This window comes from Periplaneta americana, chromosome 15, assembly GCF_040183065.1.
Source record: "Periplaneta americana isolate PAMFEO1 chromosome 15, P.americana_PAMFEO1_priV1, whole genome shotgun sequence".
NCBI classification, from domain to species: Eukaryota; Metazoa; Arthropoda; class Insecta; order Blattodea; family Blattidae; genus Periplaneta; species Periplaneta americana.
In genome coordinates this window covers 134,475,307-134,496,540 of record NC_091131.1, presented here as the reverse complement: position 1 = coordinate 134,496,540, position 21,234 = coordinate 134,475,307, and the positions used below count along the sequence as shown (strand labels likewise).

General features: G+C 35.2%; 1 protein-coding gene and 1 long non-coding RNA gene across 3 annotated transcripts in view; one reads left to right on the top strand and one right to left on the bottom strand.

Moving 5' to 3' along the window:
- LOC138715359 (CD2 antigen cytoplasmic tail-binding protein 2 homolog) overlaps positions 1 to 21,234 on the bottom strand; it is a 122,743-nt gene that overhangs the window by 24,631 nt on the left and 76,878 nt on the right. The window contains exon 4 of one of the 2 annotated variants that reach the window (XR_011336253.1): positions 4,556 to 4,702. The exons of the other annotated variant lie outside the window; for it this stretch is intronic. The gene's annotated coding sequence lies outside the window, so the exon portion shown is untranslated. The remainder of the gene's footprint in view (positions 1 to 4,555; positions 4,703 to 21,234) is intronic. 2 annotated transcript variants of the gene reach the window in all.
- The window catches only part of LOC138715360 (uncharacterized), a 112,779-nt gene that overhangs the window by 65,177 nt on the left and 26,368 nt on the right, over positions 1 to 21,234 (top strand). The window lies entirely within an intron of this gene.

Below are 21,234 nucleotides of genomic sequence, written 5' to 3'. Positions count from 1 at the left end.
TTTTAGTACTATTAAATGGTAAACATATTGCATTGTATAATATATTATTGTTATTAAGGTACCGGTATTAATTCTGTATATATTTTATATTTGCATTTTTATATGTTAAACGTAAGAAATGGATATGTTAGTCTATATTCTATGCTATAAAGCAACTGTAAGAATATTATGGAAAAAATTAATCTATCTGCCTGCCTGCCCATCCATCTGTCTTCACCTTGATCGTCTTGTATTTTCTTTGTTTATGTATTCCCTATTTTCTCCTTGTATTTTGAGGAAAAAAAGTTACATTTGTTCGTACCAAATTTTCTCTTTAAAGGACAAAACTAAAATTTTTTCAAACATCTATTATCATAATACACTGCTCTCTTAAACTGACTGAGCATATTGGGAATTCAATCAATAGCTTTCCCAAAATAGGCTATGAAAAGTTTCATATAAAACAATGGAAGATAAAATTAATGTGCATTAAATTGTGAATTATTTGAAAGAAACATCATATATTCTGTGTGACAATGTCATGAACTGTGAAGGAACGAAGGTACTTGCATATCATATGAAATATACACTGTCTACATATCGAAATAATGGTCTTTATACATTGGGAGGAAAAAACAAAACAAGAAAAATATATATTTTTGCTGCCAAACACTTCACCATTCTATTTCATCACGTTCGTTTGTATCCTGGCAGTAATATTAATGCAATTTTTAGACACCAAAAAATGTTGTAAAGTGAGTTTTCAATACATATCATTACAGCTTTAAAGAAACTATTGAAGTAATGTCTATAAACTACAAACAAATATTATATGCAGGCTACAGATATACTAGGTTTGAAGATTATGGCTATAGAAACAATTGAGACAAGATACACACGTACGGAGTGTTGACAAATTTATACGGATGAATCTCTTATGTCATATTCAAGAGGTGCAAAAACTGGGATGAATATGTCCTGTCTTTTCATTTTACTATTATGTAGGAGAATATACAACAAATTTTTAAGTTACTGCTATTTACATAGGCCTATTACTTACAAATGGCTTTTAGAGAACCTGGAGGTTCATTGCCGCCCTCACATAAGCACGCCATCGATCTCTATCCTGAGCAAGATTAATCCAGTCTCTACCATCATATCCCACCTCCCTCAAATCCATTTTAATATTATTCCCCCATCTATGTCTAAGCCTCCTCAAAGGTCTTATTCCCTCTGGCCTACCAACTAACACTCTATAGTTTGACAACTTCAAGTGAAACCCCGTAAAATACGCCAACTTCTGGAATCTCTCTCTTTCTTTCTTCTCTCTCCCTCGCTCCTCGTCATTCAGTCACCAATCACCATGTAAATATCTGAGAGGGTGCGTGTGGGCATCGCGACCAATAGAAGAACCACTCTCCAGTATAATCACAATAACGGATTCTTCATTTTTGCCTCTTCTGTCGGCTAGGAAGGTTCCATTATGATAGCATTGCAGGCAACTAGTCAACCTTTTAAAGCTTTTGTTAGCAGGTTTGACAAACTGTGAGTGGACCTGCAAGTACACAGTGCATAGTGCTCTCTCCCTTCCCCCCGTGCTTTCTCACTTGCTCCTCCCCAAGACAGCCAGCACTCACGTAGTAACTCTGTCAGGGTTTGAGTTCGATTTGTCAATCTATATATGCATTTCTGGCTATTTACATATTACGTTTGCAAAATCTCTTATACAGATTAAATAAATTCTAATTATCAGATTGAAGGGCAGCCATACAGACTATAATCTTACAATAGACCACAAAAAAGGCTGAAATACAAGATTATAAAAAAAGATGCATTATCTAACTAAACTACAGAAAAAAAAATAGTTGATTCCTTCCCATTGTTACATAAGGAAAATGAAACAGCAGACTTTTGGCTAAAAAGGGAACTGAAATTTTACAACAATCCAATAACAGACTTCCATTTTATTCTGTAAAACAACTAATCAGTTCGATCAGTTCTAATCAGTACTTCTAAGTAAATTCAGATCTGCCCAAAACAATAAAATTCGGATGGAGCAAATGATACAACCTGGAAATTTTGAATGGTTAACCCCGAGATAATCCCTCAAGGGCCTCATAAATCAGGTTGATAACAAGTCATGTCATGATTATTTGACAAGCCACCTGAACAGGATAGGAATTTCAACATACATCAGCCCGTGTGTGATGCAAATGAAGAAATGAACATCGAACACATCAAGGGATGCAAAACATTGCTACAACAAGATAACATCGTACAAAAATATTGGGATACAAGACAGCGATTGACTTATTGTCAAGTGCTTAGGATCTGGACCAGCAACAATATATCACCTGTACAATCTAAGTACAACATTCGTATAAAAATATGTAACATTCAGGAAGGTAAACATTACACTGCAACCAGACTTGCAATCGAAGTTCATGCTGTAAACATGCCGCGTTCCTACAGTATGTGGGCTGTACTTTGTAACTTGGGTGCACAACCTGAGACTGTATCTTGAATAAAATCGATTAGGCACGTTACCAGGGGCGAATTTAGGCCTAGGCAGACTAGACAGCTGCCTAGGGCGACAGATTTGAGGGGCGGCTTTTAAGCTATTACTGTTAATTTTTTTTTTTTACATTTTTTAAAATTTGATTCATAACTCTTTAAAAGAGTACATGAACTTAAACGCACAATGAAAAAGATATCAATAACATTGGCAACAATCAGTTAAAATTTAATCAACAGTATGCCAAGGGAAAATGACAGTTTTTCAATATTAGTGTCACAATGCAATAATAGTACCTTTTTTAATGTTATGCCCTCTCATCGTGAGATTCTCACGAAATAACATTAAAGAACTTACTGGTATTATATAATGATATGTTAGGAAGGCAAATCTCGTTGCTCGCAATCATAAGCTTTGTGATGAAATTATGAGAGAGACGCTGCTCTGTCATAAAAGTAGCCAGTATCAACACTCAGTAATCCCCATGCAGACTTAAATTCAAAGAAAATACCGCCAGTCATTGTATCAGCCGGACGCTTGGGAGTTCAGTTTAATTTGAAACGGTAAAGAGTGCAGTTGTTTTGTACCTAGGAGACATATTTTAATTTTCATTATAATAAGTGACAGTCGGAAAAATGTCAGTGGTTCTCAATACCGGAAACACATCTGATTGAGGTTATGGCTGATATGTAAATCTATTACCAGACAATACATCTCATTTGACGATATGTATCAGAGGATGAACTGCATCTAAAATCTGATTAGTGTAATATGTAGCTAGTCAGCGATGTATGCAATGGAGGGGGAAAGGAACTGGTCACCCTACCCCATTATCTCCTGGCCTAGTTGCCTTATGAGTGATGCCTTGATGGTGTCACTTGTGGGGTCCATACCTGTCTTCAGACAGTTGACTAAATAACAATACCAGAAACTCGAGAAAGACAAGGCAATAAAAAGAGAGGAAATGGTGAGAAAAAGTGCAAAAATATGTGTTATTTAAAAAACAAACATAGCCAGCTTGGTCCAGTTCGAGTCCAGGTACATCAGAGTGTAATAATGTGGTGAACAGTAGTTTCTGAAAATAGTGCAGCATGTGGTTTATTTTAGTCAGGCGTTTCTGATATTAGAAACAGTAATAATGACGCAGAATCAATTATTTCATTTGATCCAAATGACGCATATAGGGCGAAATAAGGGGCAGAAATATTTTTCTCTGCCTAGAGGCGCCAAGTAGTTAGATTCGCCCCTGCACGTTAACACACCGAATGGTGCAAGAAACATGATGCATGGCACATGGAGTGTGACACATAACGCCATGTTATTTGATCTAACGAGCCATTCAGTGTGGAGTCATCAGATGGAGATCTTCTGCTATTGTCAATAATAAGAATGCGAAGATAAAGGCATAGGTTTCGGATTCATTGGTTCAAAACGTTGAAAATCATGGTGCTTGTAGTGTTTTTATTGGTAGAGTTAGCACAGGATCCAGAAAAATTCGCAGAATATTATAGAATGTCCAAAGAATCATTTGAAGATACGACAAACTGTAAATATTCCTAATAGATGGAAAACATGTATGAGTATTACACAAGCACATGGACTTTTCACTCTGATTTCTGTTGAAGACTTGGGTAGAAATAGTGTTGGTGCTAGGGTTGGCAACTATTTTTGAAGAAAATACGGGAGACTAAGTGGTCTACAATATTTGACACAAAAAATTGAAAAATTATTAAATTCAGTTAGCGGCACTAAAAACAATTTTATTCTACATTTTGGCAGTTAGGCTTAAATTAAAGTATTTTGAGATATTTTACCTAGCGTAATAGTTTCAAACAAATTGTAAAAATTACCTACATGAATAGTTGAAGTTGACTGTGATTTGCAGTTCTGATTTGATTAAAGTGTCGCTCTCCTTTTTCGAACATCTGAGGATTGCGAGACTTCATATGTGAGTATAGGTATATATCAATGTTAACAGTATTAAAGAAAGCTTGTTAAAATTGGCCATAAAGTCATTTAAATATGTGCTCCAGGAGCACTGCTCCTGCATATATGACTTACCGGTATATGTCTAAAATGCAGGTAGTAGGCCATTGATGATATAATGAGGAGAGTTCGGCTGGCACCATGGATCGTGTCCTGGCATAGCTCAGTTGGAAAGAGCACTCAGCACGCAGAGTTGAGAGGTCCTGGGTTCGATTCCCGGTGCTGGAACGAATTTTTCTCAAAATTAATAGGTATCTACATGTTGACTACTAACAAAAAATAGTAGTCTCGATTATTGAATGAGGATGGCGAGACCTCATATATGAATGTATGTATGTATGTATACATACGACACTTTTCATAAAAGAAACACTCTTTGTATTAGCTTAGCTGCACATTTCAGTGCATCTCTGGAACAACAGAATCCATCATATAAATCACCTTCAACCATATAAAAATTAAATTTTTCAAATAAATTTTTATATTATGCAAAAATAAGGGAGAAAAAGGATCGAAGAGAAGAAAAATGTGGAAGTTGGGAGACTGTTAAAAATTGGGGCTAAATACGGGAGAGTTGGCAACACTAGTTGGTGCTGTGCTGCCCATTACGCCGTATGATGACCGACCTACAGATGAAAATGTCTATACGAGGGATAGGTCAGTTTCTTATTTTTTTAAGTCTAGCGTAGCTCTTCCTTGGCAATTAATTCCCAGTGGCTTAATAAAACTTGTTATGAAATGGGATATTTATATTTAAGTGAAGATTTATATTTTAAAACAAATAAATAAATGAATGAATACATATACGAGAACTAAATAGCTACTTTCCCGGACAATCCTATTTCAGTTTATGTTTTACTTCTGCAGCTATCTCCGCCCAAATTTTATCTCTGAGATTCTTCTTTGAATAATCTGCTCCTGTATAGTCGTAAATAACTGGATACCTCTTCATCACATTAAATTTCTGGTAGTTCATGATGATCGGAAAGTGTACACTGACAACTGAACTCTGGGCTGTAGTGGCCAGGTTGCATGAAGTACGACACAAAGAATCAGCATGTTTTATCTTGGTTATGATGCAAGGCACATGCATTATGTTGCTTGTGTGTTGCATTATCTGGCCTGACTAGTAGCACCTAAAGGCGTTCGTTTATTCTCCTTTGATGCATGCTTAATGTTCCATGCATACTGCTTCATGTAACTGTATCGACTGGTGTGTATCAGTGGCGGCTCCTGCGGTATTTCTTAAGAGGAGGAAAGAAGGTAACAGGACGAAATGACACCTTCTTGAATGAAACATGCTGCAAATTAGCCAACATGCACACATGTAAGACCAGGTAGTGTTGGGGTTGGCCTTCCCTTCTGTATAGCAATAATCTGTTCTTGTAAACTGAGTTTCCTAAATTTTCCATAAAATATAATGTTTTCACTTCCATTCATTGTTGAATAATTGCACAAATTAACAATTACAAGGAAATTCACCTCGCAGCATTTTTCGAGCACACTACAGCATCACACGTGTTGGAAGAGACTATAGCTACTAACACGTAATCGGAACTGCGGAAATGGGAATGGGAAATAATTTGAGGAAAGCGAGAACACAGCACCCACCCAAGTGGTCTGTGTTGCCACATGTACATTTTACAAGTTCAGTATCACATGCTTTTTAAGAATATCAGTTCTTGTAAAGTCATACTACCATTATTGTTCAAAGTTGCCGGTGGCCAATTTTTTATGTTAAAATAATGTAGTTTGGAGTACCTACTTTCAATTTCAAATATATTTGTACAAAACTGACAACTTGGCTGTTGCTCTGTCTAGTAAACAATGAATAGAAGTGAATTTCAGGGGCCAAAAAGATCTGTGATACCAATGTAGAACTACTTCCTCTTTGTTTTATATAAACACGACTTTAACTTTCAAATATCCTTGAAAGTTTCAAACCATGAATAGTAGCCTATATAAAGTGCAATGAATAATATTTTTGGTTTATAATTTTAGAAAAAAATTTATACGGTGTCTTTCATAGCGTTGCGTTAAAACTGTTTTATTGTGCCTCCTCCTAGATGTGTTATAGTCTTCTTGAATGCAAGATCGTTAGATGGCAGTGGTAGCGAGCTTGCTGCACGACCAGTCGGTTTCTATTTCCCGCCCATGACTGATTCAGAGGAGGATCTCCTCCCTCTCCGTTCATTTACTCGCTTTAAAACTCTGCTTCTTTCTCTGGCCACTAGTGTGCTGTTGTCTATGTGTGCTAACTGCAGTAAAGGAGGAATGTCTTGGCTTTCCTCCGCACAAACAATTTCGCATCTTTCTTAGAGTTTTCTAGCAGCACATGAGCGCGCATCGTTTAAAACTCGATCAACCGAGGTTTTCTTATAGCTGTGAACTTAAAAATTATCGAATCTTCCTTGCATTTCAAGGCACATATTTTATTTGGTATTTACTTTCGAAAGAAGAAAAATGTGAGGAGGATGTTCCTCCCTTCCCTCCCCCGAGGAACCGTCTCTGGTGTGTATCCTGTCTTACTTGAACTGCTGTGTTCCATAGCTTGTCGGTTTTTCGCTGTGACATCAAAAGGGGTTTAGCAAGCTCGAACTGCATTAAGTGTGGTTGTGCAAATAACATTTATTTCAGTCTTCATCAACAGTGAACATAGAGTGCATTTAACAAAATACAACACACTTTACCGCTACAGAGTATATATGCAGAGTACTTTTTATCATTACTGTTACATCAGGTTAGTTTAACATTATGGGTGATATTCATAGACATTTCGCAGCATGCACTATGAGCGTACTAAGCTAGCCCCCTGCTATCCACTGGTTACTTGTACAGAATTCAAATCATATCAAATCGCTTTCACTGATTTATGAATACGAAAAACGCTGATCATCCACTGGAATACGGCCCTAAATGTTTAACACATCACTGCCACTTTCTAGCATGCCATATTGTATTTTTGGTCCAGGGAAAATACACTTCTTTTACAGTAATACTCGTAAAAAATAGGAACGTTTTCGTAAGAAAGTATTAATATTTTCTCTAGACTAGGGTAACCAGACGCCCCATTTTTAACGGGATTGTCCCTTTTTTCAGCTTCTTGTCCCCTGTCCCGAGAAAAGTATGCTCGGTGCGCCAAATGTCTCGTTTTTTAAATGGCATCGCATTTCCCTAAATTATCATTAAGATATTTATTTTTCTTTTATTTTATTATGAAAGATAAATACATTAACTTAGTGTTACAAACATAATTCAGATTGTAAGTTTTGTGTTAGGAATACCTGGTACCAATGCATCATCAGAAAGAGTGTTTTCGTTGTTGAATTCAATTTGGTCTGACGAAAGGAATCAGTTTCCAGTTAAAACCATAATCACAAAATGTAATTTCAAAAATGTGTCTTGCATGGACTTTTATAGTTTCTTGAAGGAAAAGCCAACACTTCTACAGCAAATTCACTCATCAAAGAAATATGATGCAAATTGTACAGTTGATCTTCATGGAGAATGTTGAAATACTTATTATTTCTCAGTAATATTTGCAATTACCATGGACATATACCGTATATGTTTAACATAGGTACACATGAGTGAACTGGTGTTAAATTTCTTGAATATCACCACTGGTTAAAAGGTAATATGAGGCAAAAAATTTTGTCACGAAACAAGTTCAGAATACAGTGACATATAATTGTAAGGTCCAATTAATCTGAAGTATTTTTAAACAGATAAGTTAACCTATTTAATTCAGACTAGCTGCCACATAAAAAATTGTCAACAGTGACTTAAGCCAAGTATCCATACTACTCTATTACATACTCTTCTCACTTTATAGATCTCTTGGGTATGGAACAACAAGTTTTGATGGAGAAATCACTGCAATAAGTGAAAGTCTCAGGAATCTTCTATGCCACATCAATAAATTTAAGAATGCAGTTATTTTGTCAAACTCCAAAACAGCTATTCTATCAATAGCCTCTAAACATACACCTTCATCTCAAACAGCAGAAATAACTAAAATGCTCTCTCAATTAATATCACTCAATAAAAGAATTGTATTCCAATGGATACCATCCCATTGTGGAATCCTGGGAAAAGAGATTGCGGATGCATTAGCAAAGAAGGGCAGCACTGCTACTTACAGACCTGTTACTAACTCTACGTATTACTCTGTGAAAAGATTTATTAAATCTACATACTTAGACTTCAACAAACAAAATTTGATAAACAATCCCAAAGGAAAAAATGGAACTCTCTGCATCATAATCCACAGTTAATTCCCGATTTACCACGAAACTCGTCTGTGGCTGTATTTAGATTGGCAACAGGCCATGGTTGTTTGGCCAAACACCTGCATAGAATTGGAATATATCAGTCCCCTAACTGCCCATTGTGCAACTCAAACCAAGAAATGGATTCGGAACACCTCAAAATCTGTGCTTCAGTGGCTGGCCATGATAATATCTTTGAAAAATATTGTAGTGCAAGAGGTCAAATGACTTTATTGTCAAACGCCTGGCATTAGAAAACAACAATTATTATAGCCTAGTTATTGTAAACAGTGTAGTATTTATTACTTTAATATAAATAAAACTGGACCTTATTGCTCACTGACATTATATAAACACAAGTAGGCTAATAATGAATGTTTAGATAAAATGTTGATTCATGTCAACTTTAATAAATGTCTCGTTTTTTTATTTTGTAAATCTGGTCACCCTACTCTAGACCAAAAATACACCATGGCATTCATAAGAAGTGGCAGTGATGTACTGAAACAACAATATTATAATAATAATACTTTACTGCTATGAGGGCTATTCATAAAGTAACTTCCGTTTTCATATAGCGTGCGTAACAACAGAGACAGTGGCGCCGCTCTTGCAGTGGAGTGTACCTTGAAGCAGTATGCATCAAGCAGCGGTAGAGTCAAGGTCGTGTCTTTGTTCCTGTCAAAATGTGTGCTGCAATTGCAAGTCCCGCCAGGTGTGAGATACTTTCTGTAATAAGATTTCTTGTGGCCAAAAACTGTAAAGCCAATGAAATTCATCTCCAATTTTGTGGAGATTATAGGCCAGACATAATGAGTGAAGGTGGTGTAAGACAATGGTGCCGTATGTTCAAAAATGGGCGAACCAATGTCCATGATGAAGAGAGAAGTGGTCGACCGAGTATCATGAATGCAGATCTGATTCGTTGACGAAAAGGTTAGAGCAAACCGCAGGTTTACCATGTCAGAGCATAGTGAGGATTTTCCACAGATTAGTCGTACTCTTCTGTACAATGTGATTACCGAAGAGTTGGGCTACGACACTTTCTGCCAGATGGATGCCTAAACTCCTGAGGAGCAAAAGGCTCAGCAGATGAGGGCAGCAGATGAGACTTGGGTGCTTTATGTGAATGCAGAAACAAAACTTGAATCAATGCAGTGGGGCCATACTCACTCCCCGATAAAATCCACAAAGTGTCGTCAAACCCTTTCCACGAGGGAACTTATGACAACTGTCTTCTGGGACAGAAAAGGAAATTTGCTAGTGGAGTTCTTGGAGAGGAATGCCACTTTTAACGCTGAGCGTTACTGTAACACACTAACAAACTTGAAAAGGGCAATTTAAAACAAACATCGTGGCATGTTGAGCTCTGGGGTGATTTTCCTGCATGACAACGCCTGGCCGCATAGAGCGTGTCGTACTGCGACCAAACTGCAAGGGAAGTATTGGATCACCCTCCCTATAGCCCAGATTTGGTGCCTAGCGATTACCATCTCTTCATGCACATGAAAACGTGGCTTGGCTCGAAGCGCTTTGACAATGACGAAGAGTTGAAAACCAGCATTGTAGGTTGGCCGAATTCTACAATTGCGGAATTTCAAAGCTCGTCAAATGCTATGACAAGTGTCTCAATGTGACTGGAAACTGTGTGGAAAAATAAATTAGGGTGTATAATTTCAAACATATTGTAACCCAATTCTGTAATGTTATTCACAGGTTTGTAAAAAATAAACTGAAGTTACTTTACGAATAGCCCTCGTAGAACAAAGATACATATTGCTTTTTTTTATATAAAAACATTCTAACATCCCCAGAAAGAGTAAGTTCCATACTCGTGCTCAGAGGGCATTCCACATAAGATATTTTATTAAATAACAGAGTAAAAAGTAAAAAAAGAAAAAGAAAAAAGAAGAAGAAAAAAGATATCACAATAAATGAATCTTAAATTTTCTCTCTAAACAGCAATTTTTAATTGATTTTTTGAAATAAGGAGTATTAGTAAATTGTATATTTGAGAATTTAGCTATTAAGCTATCATGTTATAAAGCCTTGGACTGAAGTTGCTACTGTGATGCTACAGCTATGATACATTTAGGTTCTGTTAAGCGTAATATGTGTTTTCTGATCTTTTGGTTTTATATTTATGTGAATATAAATTAAATATATTTCGGTTTTTTATGTACGAAATTCAATAATACATCTTGTTATAAATATGATGGAAGTCAAATACTTTAAATCCTGAATACAACAGTTCTGAAGGATAATCAAGAGTTTATTAAGGCATAATTTTATTATTCTTTTCTGTAGCAGAGTTATTGGCATGAGGGAGGTACTATTAGCACTATATTAACTTTCTTAAACATCAACCATAGTACACCAACTATTTACTTTTCTTACACATAATGCTACCACCACCACTAAAAAATTTTGATCAACACTTCAACCATTAATGCTTCATTATACTAGGGTAGACGTAGCATTTGTGGCCAGTGCACCATTAGTGGCCATTTTCGAATTTAAAATGTTATATTAAGTGCCTAATTTAGTTCTGGCAATGGGAATCATGCTAACATGTTCCAGTGTGTTGCTGTGCAACCATGATTCTGATTGGTTGCCATTCAGCTCCAATCTTTTGTTGTACAAAATGGTTAATTCATAAATGTATTGAAGTTGTGCTTCTTGCTTACGTATTTTCTTTAGAGTTGCAGGTAAGAATTACAATATAAAACCTGTACTAGTTTCTATAAAGTTACATGATATTGTTGTTGTGATCCATCTCAAAGCATAAAGGTATCTACTGATATTCAGTATTTTATGAAAACATAATCACAATCCTTGATACCAGGGATGGCCACAAATGGAACATGAATGTAGTATCAAGCACCATTTGTGATCACAATAATGACCACAAATAGGGGTTACTTAAGCACCATTTCTGACCACTTTTGAAATGTATTATTCCAGTTAGGAAATTCTAATATTTCGTTTTTTCTTTATTTTATTTTTTTACAGCACTTTTACTTAACATGAGTTCTAAGAAAAATCGTGAATACAAAAGAAAATTATTTCAATATTCGCCATCAAAAGTATCACGTGCTCTGCGTGCAGTGAGAGATGGAATGAAAGTTGCAACAGCTGCCACAACCTTTAATGTTCCCAGATCTACGTTAAGGAATAAACTATCAGGACGTGCACCTGAATCATCTGGAAAAGTTGGACAGTGTGCGGTTCTCGGAGATGTTGCTGGCAAAATGGTTGAAAAGTTGTGCGAGGTCTGGATTTCCAATAAATAAAGAAAGCTTGCTGGATTATGTTGAAAAAATTGTACGAAACTGTAAACTAAACACACCATTCATCAATTGCAGACCTGGACGTAAGTGGTTTGATGCATTTATGAGAAGACATCCTGATCTAAGTATAAAAGAAGCAGAGCATATCAACAAGGCTCAGGCATTAATCACAGAGGAAAAAATCCGGAATTGGTTTAGGGAAATTACTGATCTGCTTACTCCTGAAGAACAGGAAATATTAAATGATCCCCAGAGAGTGTGGAATTGTGATGAAACTTCATTCTGCCTTTCACCCTCAGGAGGCTTAGGTCTAGCACCCAAAGATGAGCATGTTTATGACACGTCAAAGACTAGTGATAAGGAGAACATTACAACACTTATCACAGTGAATGCATCTGGAGTATTGGCACCTCCTCTGACTTTGTATAAATATGAAAGAATTAATATGACAGTTGTGAAGCAAGCAAATTGAAAAAAAAAAAAAAAAAAAAGCAGAAAGAGAATGAAATTAAGAAGAGGCGTGAAAATAAACAGAAAGTGTCCTAAAGATCAAAAACTAAAAATCAAAGGAAGATGGAAGATGAAATAACCACATCCGAAAGTGACATTGCTATTTCATCTGAATCTGAACTTTGTGACGAATCCAGTGATGAAAATGTTCATGCCAAAGAGGCTGAAGTAAATGATTGGGTACTTGTTGCATTTAGGCACAAGAAAAGTGTCCGAAGATTTGTGGGTTTAATACAAGAAAAACATATTGATGGATGGCTTGTGAAATTTGCTAGACGAGTTGGGGCGAATAAATTTAAATGGATTGTAAATGATGACATATCAGTAGTTGACAATGAACAAATAGAAAGAGTGTTATCTCTTCCCAAATTCCATGGAAAAGATGACCGTGCAATATGCTTCATTTTCTCTGGAGGCTTTAAACGTTTGAATGTGGAGTGATTTTTCTGTTTATTTAGTAAGCTTAACATAGTATGTTGTTTGTATTTAAGATTTGTCTGCTGCAAAACATATACTCATTTGTAAACTCAAATTACAGTAATTTATCCCTTATCTTGTTAAATTTATGGAAATGAAAGATTGTGACAATGTTATGGCAAAAACAAAAATGGCCACATATGGTACAAGCGGGTGGCCAAAAATGGCGTTTTCGTCGCCACAAATGGTGAAAATTGTAAATATGTATAAAAGTTTTTGTGTAAGTGTATGTATTTGTTTTGAGCTATGCTAATAAAACAGTTCATAGTAAACATATTAGTTAACACGTACCTCAAGAAAGTTGGGGATTATAGTGTCCCATTTATTGATTTTCTAAATAAACTTAAAAATAATCCTAAAAGTGGCCACAGATAGTGCATCTACCCTACTCTGATTGCTCTCTGCAATTCTTTTATTTGGTTATTGAACGACCCTGTATTAACTACTAGGATATTTGGCATCGATTGTATTGGTAATAGCGTGATGATATTTGGCAAGATGAGGCCGAGGGTTCATCACAGATTACCTGACATTCGCATTCGCCTTATGGTTGGAGAAAGCTTGGAAAAAACTACCAGTAATGAGCACAAGCTGGAATCGAACCCATGCCCGAGTGCAACTTTGGAGCAGCAGGATGCTTGTCTTTGTAAGCTTTTTATTTGTTATACACATTAATAGGAACATTTTCACAATTCACTTTTTTGCTTTAAAAAGCTAACAATTTGTGTCTACTTAATGATGTCCACGTTTTTCTTCAATGATATCGTACACCGCAGCATAGAATAATGAATCCACAGAGAACTTGATTTCTTCTTTTCACTTTTCATTGAAAAATATTCCAGCATAAACTTTTCAGAAATATTCTCTACTTTTTTTTTACACCAATCTTCAAACTTCTTATATTCCTCTTCATACCTCTGTCGCGATTTTGTTGGAATTAATAAATCAGTACAGCTGTTAATACAATACCATTGACACTTATATTTATAAATAGTCATGGTGATAATACCGACAATAATAACATTCTTCAAATGTTTCTTGTACATGGCCCTCTATATGAATTGATCACTTACAAAGCAAATGTATATAGCTTCTAATGTTTCTCGTACAAGGCCCTCTATATGAATCAATCACCTACAAAGCAAATTATATAGCAGGCAATAAAAATGTTACATTTAGACAATATTCAATTTTACATTATTTTTTTATCAAAGCGGATAAAACTTTGTACGATACACATGTCGTAACTTCATATTACAATAGTAGACTGGTTATCAAACTCGGCCTGCAGCCTTGTTTGACAAAATCTCGTATTGTAAAATAAAACGTTACGACATTGGTATCTAAATAACTATTACATTATGTTTTGTGCAATATTAAAATGCTTGATAATATCGTATTGTCAGTGCTCTTCCATCCTGTAAATGCTATTTTTTTTAATTTAAAACATTTAACAACCAGTTCTACATTGTGGACAAACTAAACAAGCAGTGATCTAACTGAATGACAAGACATGTAAAAATGTGATAGCTTTCAATTGCATTATATTAATTTCTACTGAATCATTTCATTGCTGTATAGCCTACTATATACCAAAAGATGTATATAGGCCTACCAGTATTTAGATATGGTGGTAGTTTCCTAGTACCCGGTACTTGTTACATAGGTCGTGTTTGTGTTTACACAGTGGTTTCCTATCTTTTTACATATTTTTTATTTCAAAAGTTTCATTTATTGGAACTGAGGATATAATATATCAGAATACACGATTTGTATTCAAGACTTTGCCGTTTCTATGGAAGGACAAGCCTCGAGAAGGATTAAACACTGTAAGTTCAATTTTATTTAAATACCAACTTGTATAATGCATGATGCTGTCACATTTTAAACATATTTTAGTGTGAGCACAAAATTTCCATTTCCTATGACAAGTTCATAAAGATATTCACGTGAAATTATTTTGCTAAGGAAACCATCCTTCATTATGGGGGAAAAAAAAAACTGTGGTAACTCACTTTGAATTGAGTACCTACTTAACCTTACAAAAGGGCTAAAGAGCCAAATTAAAAATAAATAAACAAACAAGGAAACAAGTAAACAAAGAAGTACAATTCATATTTATTGTAGAATGAAGTTATTTCATATTCTGCATTTCCTCTACAAGAGTGCTAAGTGAAATTCGTAACTTAGTAAGTACTGGTAGTACCTATGAGCATCAAACGGCTTCAATGACGTCACAACCCAGTTAGCCAAGCCACTTTCCTTACAAAAGTGTCAAGTAGCAATGATTTTCGTGTGCATTTCCCTCCTTCAACATATTGTAACAGCTGGTCTGCTGTATTTGGTGTTATAGCTTAGTGAGTATAACGAGGTAGTTGCGTATAATATATTGTTTCAAATTCCTGAACCAGTCATTAAGAAGGGAAGGTTGAAAGAGTCTGGCAATGAAAGCAAAAAGTTAGAGGCAGCAGGAAATGAATATATGATTCTAAATAACGTTCATTCATCTATCTGCAAAGAAACCATATTTATTAGAGGTAAATCTATGCTGTGTAAGCTGTATATGTATGTTAATTTGAAAATGTATATGTTACCAGTACTGTTAAAACCCGAAATCCGTCAAAACCAGTAATCCGTCAAACTATATCATACTTAAAGCAAAATATACTGATTTTTTGTGCTACTAATATTTTATTTGAGAAACCACATACATTGGAAATTTCGGGTCTCATTGCACCTTCAGATTACAAGGTAAGTTTCTTAAGAATAGTCAGGAATATTGAAAATCATATACAGCTGACAGTTTTTTACACTTTTGTCAAAACTAAGCAGAAGGGAACATGTGTAGTTTCTCAAATAATTGACTGAATAATTTTTAATCACAACAGAAAAAAATACACCACTAAACTGGAGAATTAGGTACCGCAGCTTTCAATGTACCATTACAATGATAATCAAGTACACAATTTTGTTAACATAAGGACATGACATTTACCTGTGATGTCGTTACTAGGAGAAATTAATTTTTTCTCTCACTTTCTCCCTCATTCTCAACATTACTGAGAGATAGCTCCACTATTAGCACAAGGTTGGATAAGGTTTGATGAGGAGATAAGTACATTAGTGTTAATTACACACTTTGCCAGTGATAAGGTTGGCTGGGGTTTGACGAGGAGATAATGTATTAATGTCAGTTGCACACACTGTTGATTTCAACGATATTCCCTGGACCACATCATATTTCTCATTAATTTGTCTGTGGTAAAGTGTTATGATATCTTCGAAAATGTGCATTTTCTTTTAGTGTATTAAAAAAATCGCCATTATACTCCATAGATCTTACATTTAACAAGTACAGGGAATTATTAAAGAATATCGTCCACACCTGTGGAGTAACGGTTAGCGCGTCTATCCGCGAAACCAGGTGGCCCGGGTTCGATTCCCGGTCGGGACAAGTTACCTGGTTGAGGTTTTGGTGAATGTTACTTATGTCCCGCCCACTATAGGAGACATAGGCCAGTTTTACACTAATCCTAAACATTTGGAATAATAAAAGCGTAAACTAACCTAACCTAACCTAAGTGCGTCGGTGTCTTCCAAAATCGGAGGAAGTCGCTCAACGCTCGTTTAATCAATATTATTCGTTCAGTGGGTGGTGGATACTCTACATTGACCGAGGTTTTTTCCGGGGTTTTCCCTCAACCCAATATGAGCAAATGCTGGGTAACTTTCGGTGTTGGACCTTGGACTCACTTCACTGGCATTATCACCTTCATCTCATTCAGACGCTAAATAGCCTAAGATGTTGATAAAGCGTCGTAAAATAACCTACTAAAGTAAAGTTAAAGAATATTATCACCAATTTTACTAGTAACATTTCGATTCTCTTTGTTTACGGCTTAGTATGGCCTGGTCACTAATGACACATGTAGCTCACGACAGGAAGGTCTTGACTGTGAGATCAAACCGTACATGTGCGGACTTGGTTAATGAAAACCTAAACTAACCAAACCTAACCTTCGTATATACAAGATGGGTAACTGGAGTACAAATGGAACTTCATTTGATTTGGAATGTACACGCGAAAATAAATCCAGATAAGAATCACGCTGACACTACAAGAGAAGTCTGTGCATGTGCAGTTTGATCTCACAGCCAAGTTCTTCCTGTCGTGAGCCCCGATGCGAGCATAGTTGGCACTGCTGTATGGCAGGCATTATCCAGTTGTTCCAAATGAATAAAAATTTTTTTCTAAGTTGACTCTTCAAATGCCGCAGATAGAATAATACAGAGTGGACCCCTCAACTTTCCTGATTTCCATTGCTTCTAAAAGAGAAACCAAAAACACGAGGATTATTATTTCTTATTTCATCAGAAAGAACAACAATAATAAAGATAATACGCCTTCATCTCCACCTTTCATATCTAAAAAACAAAGAATCGAGGAATAGAAACTCAATATGGCATATTTGAAATTTTAATGGCATCTGCAGCAAGGCAACATGAAGTGGTTGAATGCCAGATCTTCGGGAACTTTATAGCTAAAAGATGTAGCAATGTTCATCCATAACACAGAGCAAAGTCCAACATGCTATTATAAACGTTCACTTGATGTGGAATTGAGGCAGTGTGTCCAAACATGCCATCCAGTTCTTTCTACAGTTTACCGTATACATTGTTCTCAACATCATACTGTAATGTTCATCCACCACAATGCCTGTTACCATATTAAGAAAATTCCTTCAATTCCCCTAACCTTGTCAAGCAATGTACTCAATTCAAACCCAAATTTTTCTAGCATCAAGTACGTCCAATTGCCAAGATGTGGATATGAATTTTCAGGCTTTTTTAATTTTTAAAAATAGTGTTTCATGGTGTTACTTAACCTTTTATATATTGGTAGAAAATAAGAATACCGACCTGTAGACTTCTGACACATTACCTGTGCACTCGGCTGATGTCAGAATGGTGTGGAATTGCCTCGCTATAACTCACTACAAAAATATCAATTCGAGGAGGCTTACTTAGCGCAGCAGAAGCAGGAAATATACACTTTTGAGAACACGACAGGTAGACGTGTTATTTACTCCGCGAGAAAAATTAAAGTTTTCTGGAAATGTAGTAGTGTATGCACAGAGTCTTTTATCATTATTTTCTCCATTAACAGAAAAAGTGTCCGAAATCTAAATGTAAGATTGAATATTCTATTAAAATTACTATACTTGTGTATTTTGTTTAAGTCCTTCATTAACCCTCCTGCTGCCAATAGAACTACTCCACTGATGATTTGTCAATGTAATTTTCAGTTTTCTCCATATTTCTTTTTGAAATTCCATGTATTTCTCGTTATATGCCTACTAACAATTTGAATTAAAAATAACCTAAATAATTAATCTACTTTAAGATATAATTCACATTATTCATGTGGGGTGATCTTGTTACCCTCCTTGATAATCTATCATGAAAATTCCAGGGTATAAAATTCAATCTGTAGCTTAATTCTCTTAATTTCTAAGTTTGTCTGCTTTCAAATTATTTTATTTTGTGATATTTATACTAATTTTTATATTGTTATTTATATTATCATGTTTTTTTGTTCCCTATTTTTAATTTTTTATTTCTGTGTGTTATGGTTTTTCTAAAAGTGATTTTGTTTGAAATAATTATTAGTGGAGCCTCTTTTCGATAATGGTTTATTTAACGACCCTCACAACTGCAGAGGTTATATAAGCATCGCCAATGTGGCGGAATTTTGTCCCGCAGGAGTTCTTTTACACGCCAGTAAATCTACTGGCATGAGGCTGTCGCATTTAAACAAACTTAAATGCCATCGACCTGGGACGGGATCGAACCCGCAACCTCGAGCACAGAAGGTCAGTGCTATACTGACTACGCTACCCAGGCGGACTTCCTCTTTTTGATATGTTATTGTTATATAGGTGGTGCTCGAATATTTTAATTTCAACAAAGAACTAAAATTTGATTTATTAGTTTTATATTTTTATTATAACTTCAAAAAATTTTTATTTTATTTTATTATAAACAAATGTTTTTGAAATGTTCATTGTTTTATATATGGTGTTCTAATATTTAAATTTCAAAAATTAACTGAATTGATTTCCAATTTATGTTATAGTACTGTGACTTTCATTGCTTGTACAGAAGTGTTTTCTACCATGTCAAAATTATGTAGCATTAAGGAGTTTGTCTTGAAATGAAAGGGAGGTAAATTTAAATTTACTGTACATGTTACCTCATTGTGTCATTGGTAACATATCTGAAGTTCGTTAATTTTGGTATACTATGTTTTCAACAAAATGGAACAGGACTTTTGAACCACTCTGTATTTTTTAAAATAAGATGATTACTTTATATTTTTACACTTTTTGTCTATAGAAAAGAAGATCCCTCTACTTTCATACATTATTCAGGTTCTGGCACAAATCCAGACTTATTACTGGTAACATCAGATATCCATCACGAAACCAAGAAAAAAATAATTGAAGACCCCGGATCTGGCCATAGAGTCATCATTGCTTCTATTCATCTCCACCAAAACCGAAGAAAAGAACCCTACAATAACAAAACAACATGGAATTTTAAGAAAGCGGATTGGAAACTATTTACTACAGAACTAGACGAACACATCCAGCTCAACACACCACTAATGGAAAATAAAAACTCAGATAGATTGAACAAATATTTCTGTGAATCTATTCTTAAAATTGCAAAAAAGCACATCCCACGAGGCAAACCAAAAAAATACACCCCATTCTGGACAGAAAACCTGAATTTATTGAAACAAGATAGAGATAAAGCAAGAATCAAAGCAGAACATAGCAAAACACCAGAAGATACTCGAGATTGGGGGAGGAAGACTGCCATTCTTAAAAAACCAATCATAACAGCAAAAAAGAACAGTTTTAATAAATTTATCGAAAATATTAATTACAGAACCGATAGCGCTAAAACATATAAATTTCTGAAGAATATTTCCAATACACAGGAAAATATTAGCCAACCTATTATTCACAATAACAAAACACTAACAGATAGAGATATAGCAAATGCATTTAATAAACACTACTCAAACTCTCACAGATTACATCCCAATATAAAAAAATGACAAATTTATCAAAAGAGAATTACATAAATATATAAAAAAACAATATCACAAAACCTGAAATATTCCATCAAAATTTTACTTCCAAAGAATTAAGCATAGCTATACAAAATTTAAAAACCAAGAAATCTCCAGGTCCCAACAACATTCATTCAGAATTTTTTTAACATTTGGGGAAAAAAGCCAAGTCTGTACTTTTATCCATTTTCAATTTATCATGGAACACCTCAATTCCTGCAGCTTGGAAGAAAGCAATCATTGTACCAATTCACAAGAAAGGGAAACCTGCTCATGATGTTAATAGTTATCGACCAATAGCACTATTAAGCATGATAGCAAAAACCATGGAGTTAATGATCTCCAACAGATTAACTTGGTATTTAGAATCCCAAAATCTTTTATCACCAAGACAAGCCGGTTTTCGACAACTACACTCTACTAATGAACAAGTCATATGCCTCGGCCAAGAAATAAAAAACAGTTTTAACAAAAAAGAAGATGCCTTGGCAATATTTATTGACTTTCAGTTAGCATATGACTCTGTTTGGAGAAATAAATTATTATTAAAACTCCAGAAATTAGGTATCTCCAGCAATATGTTCAGATGGATATCAGAATTCCTTAGTCAACGATTCATTGCTACTAAATTCAATAACTCACTTTCTAGTTACAGACAAACATATTGAGGTCTACCCCAGGGCGCTGTCCTCAGCACAACTTTATTCAATATTTATATAAATGACTTACTCTCCATATTAGAGGAATCAAACATGAAAACAGCACTATTTGCAGATGATATACATAGTTTTGTGGACTTCGAGATCTCACAGACATAGAGACAAAATTCATAATTCTGCTCTTAAAGCTCTAAATCCACTACATGAATGGAATACGAGTACATCAAATTTGATGACACTCAATTTAGGCAAAAGTAACTACCAAATATTTTCACTTGGTAAAAAAGAAAGAGAATTCAATATCCAATACAATGGCCAACACCTTCCTAGGACTTATGAATCCAAATATCTTGGAGTTATTTTCGACAGTAAGTTAACATGGAACAACCATTTGAAAAAGCTCGTA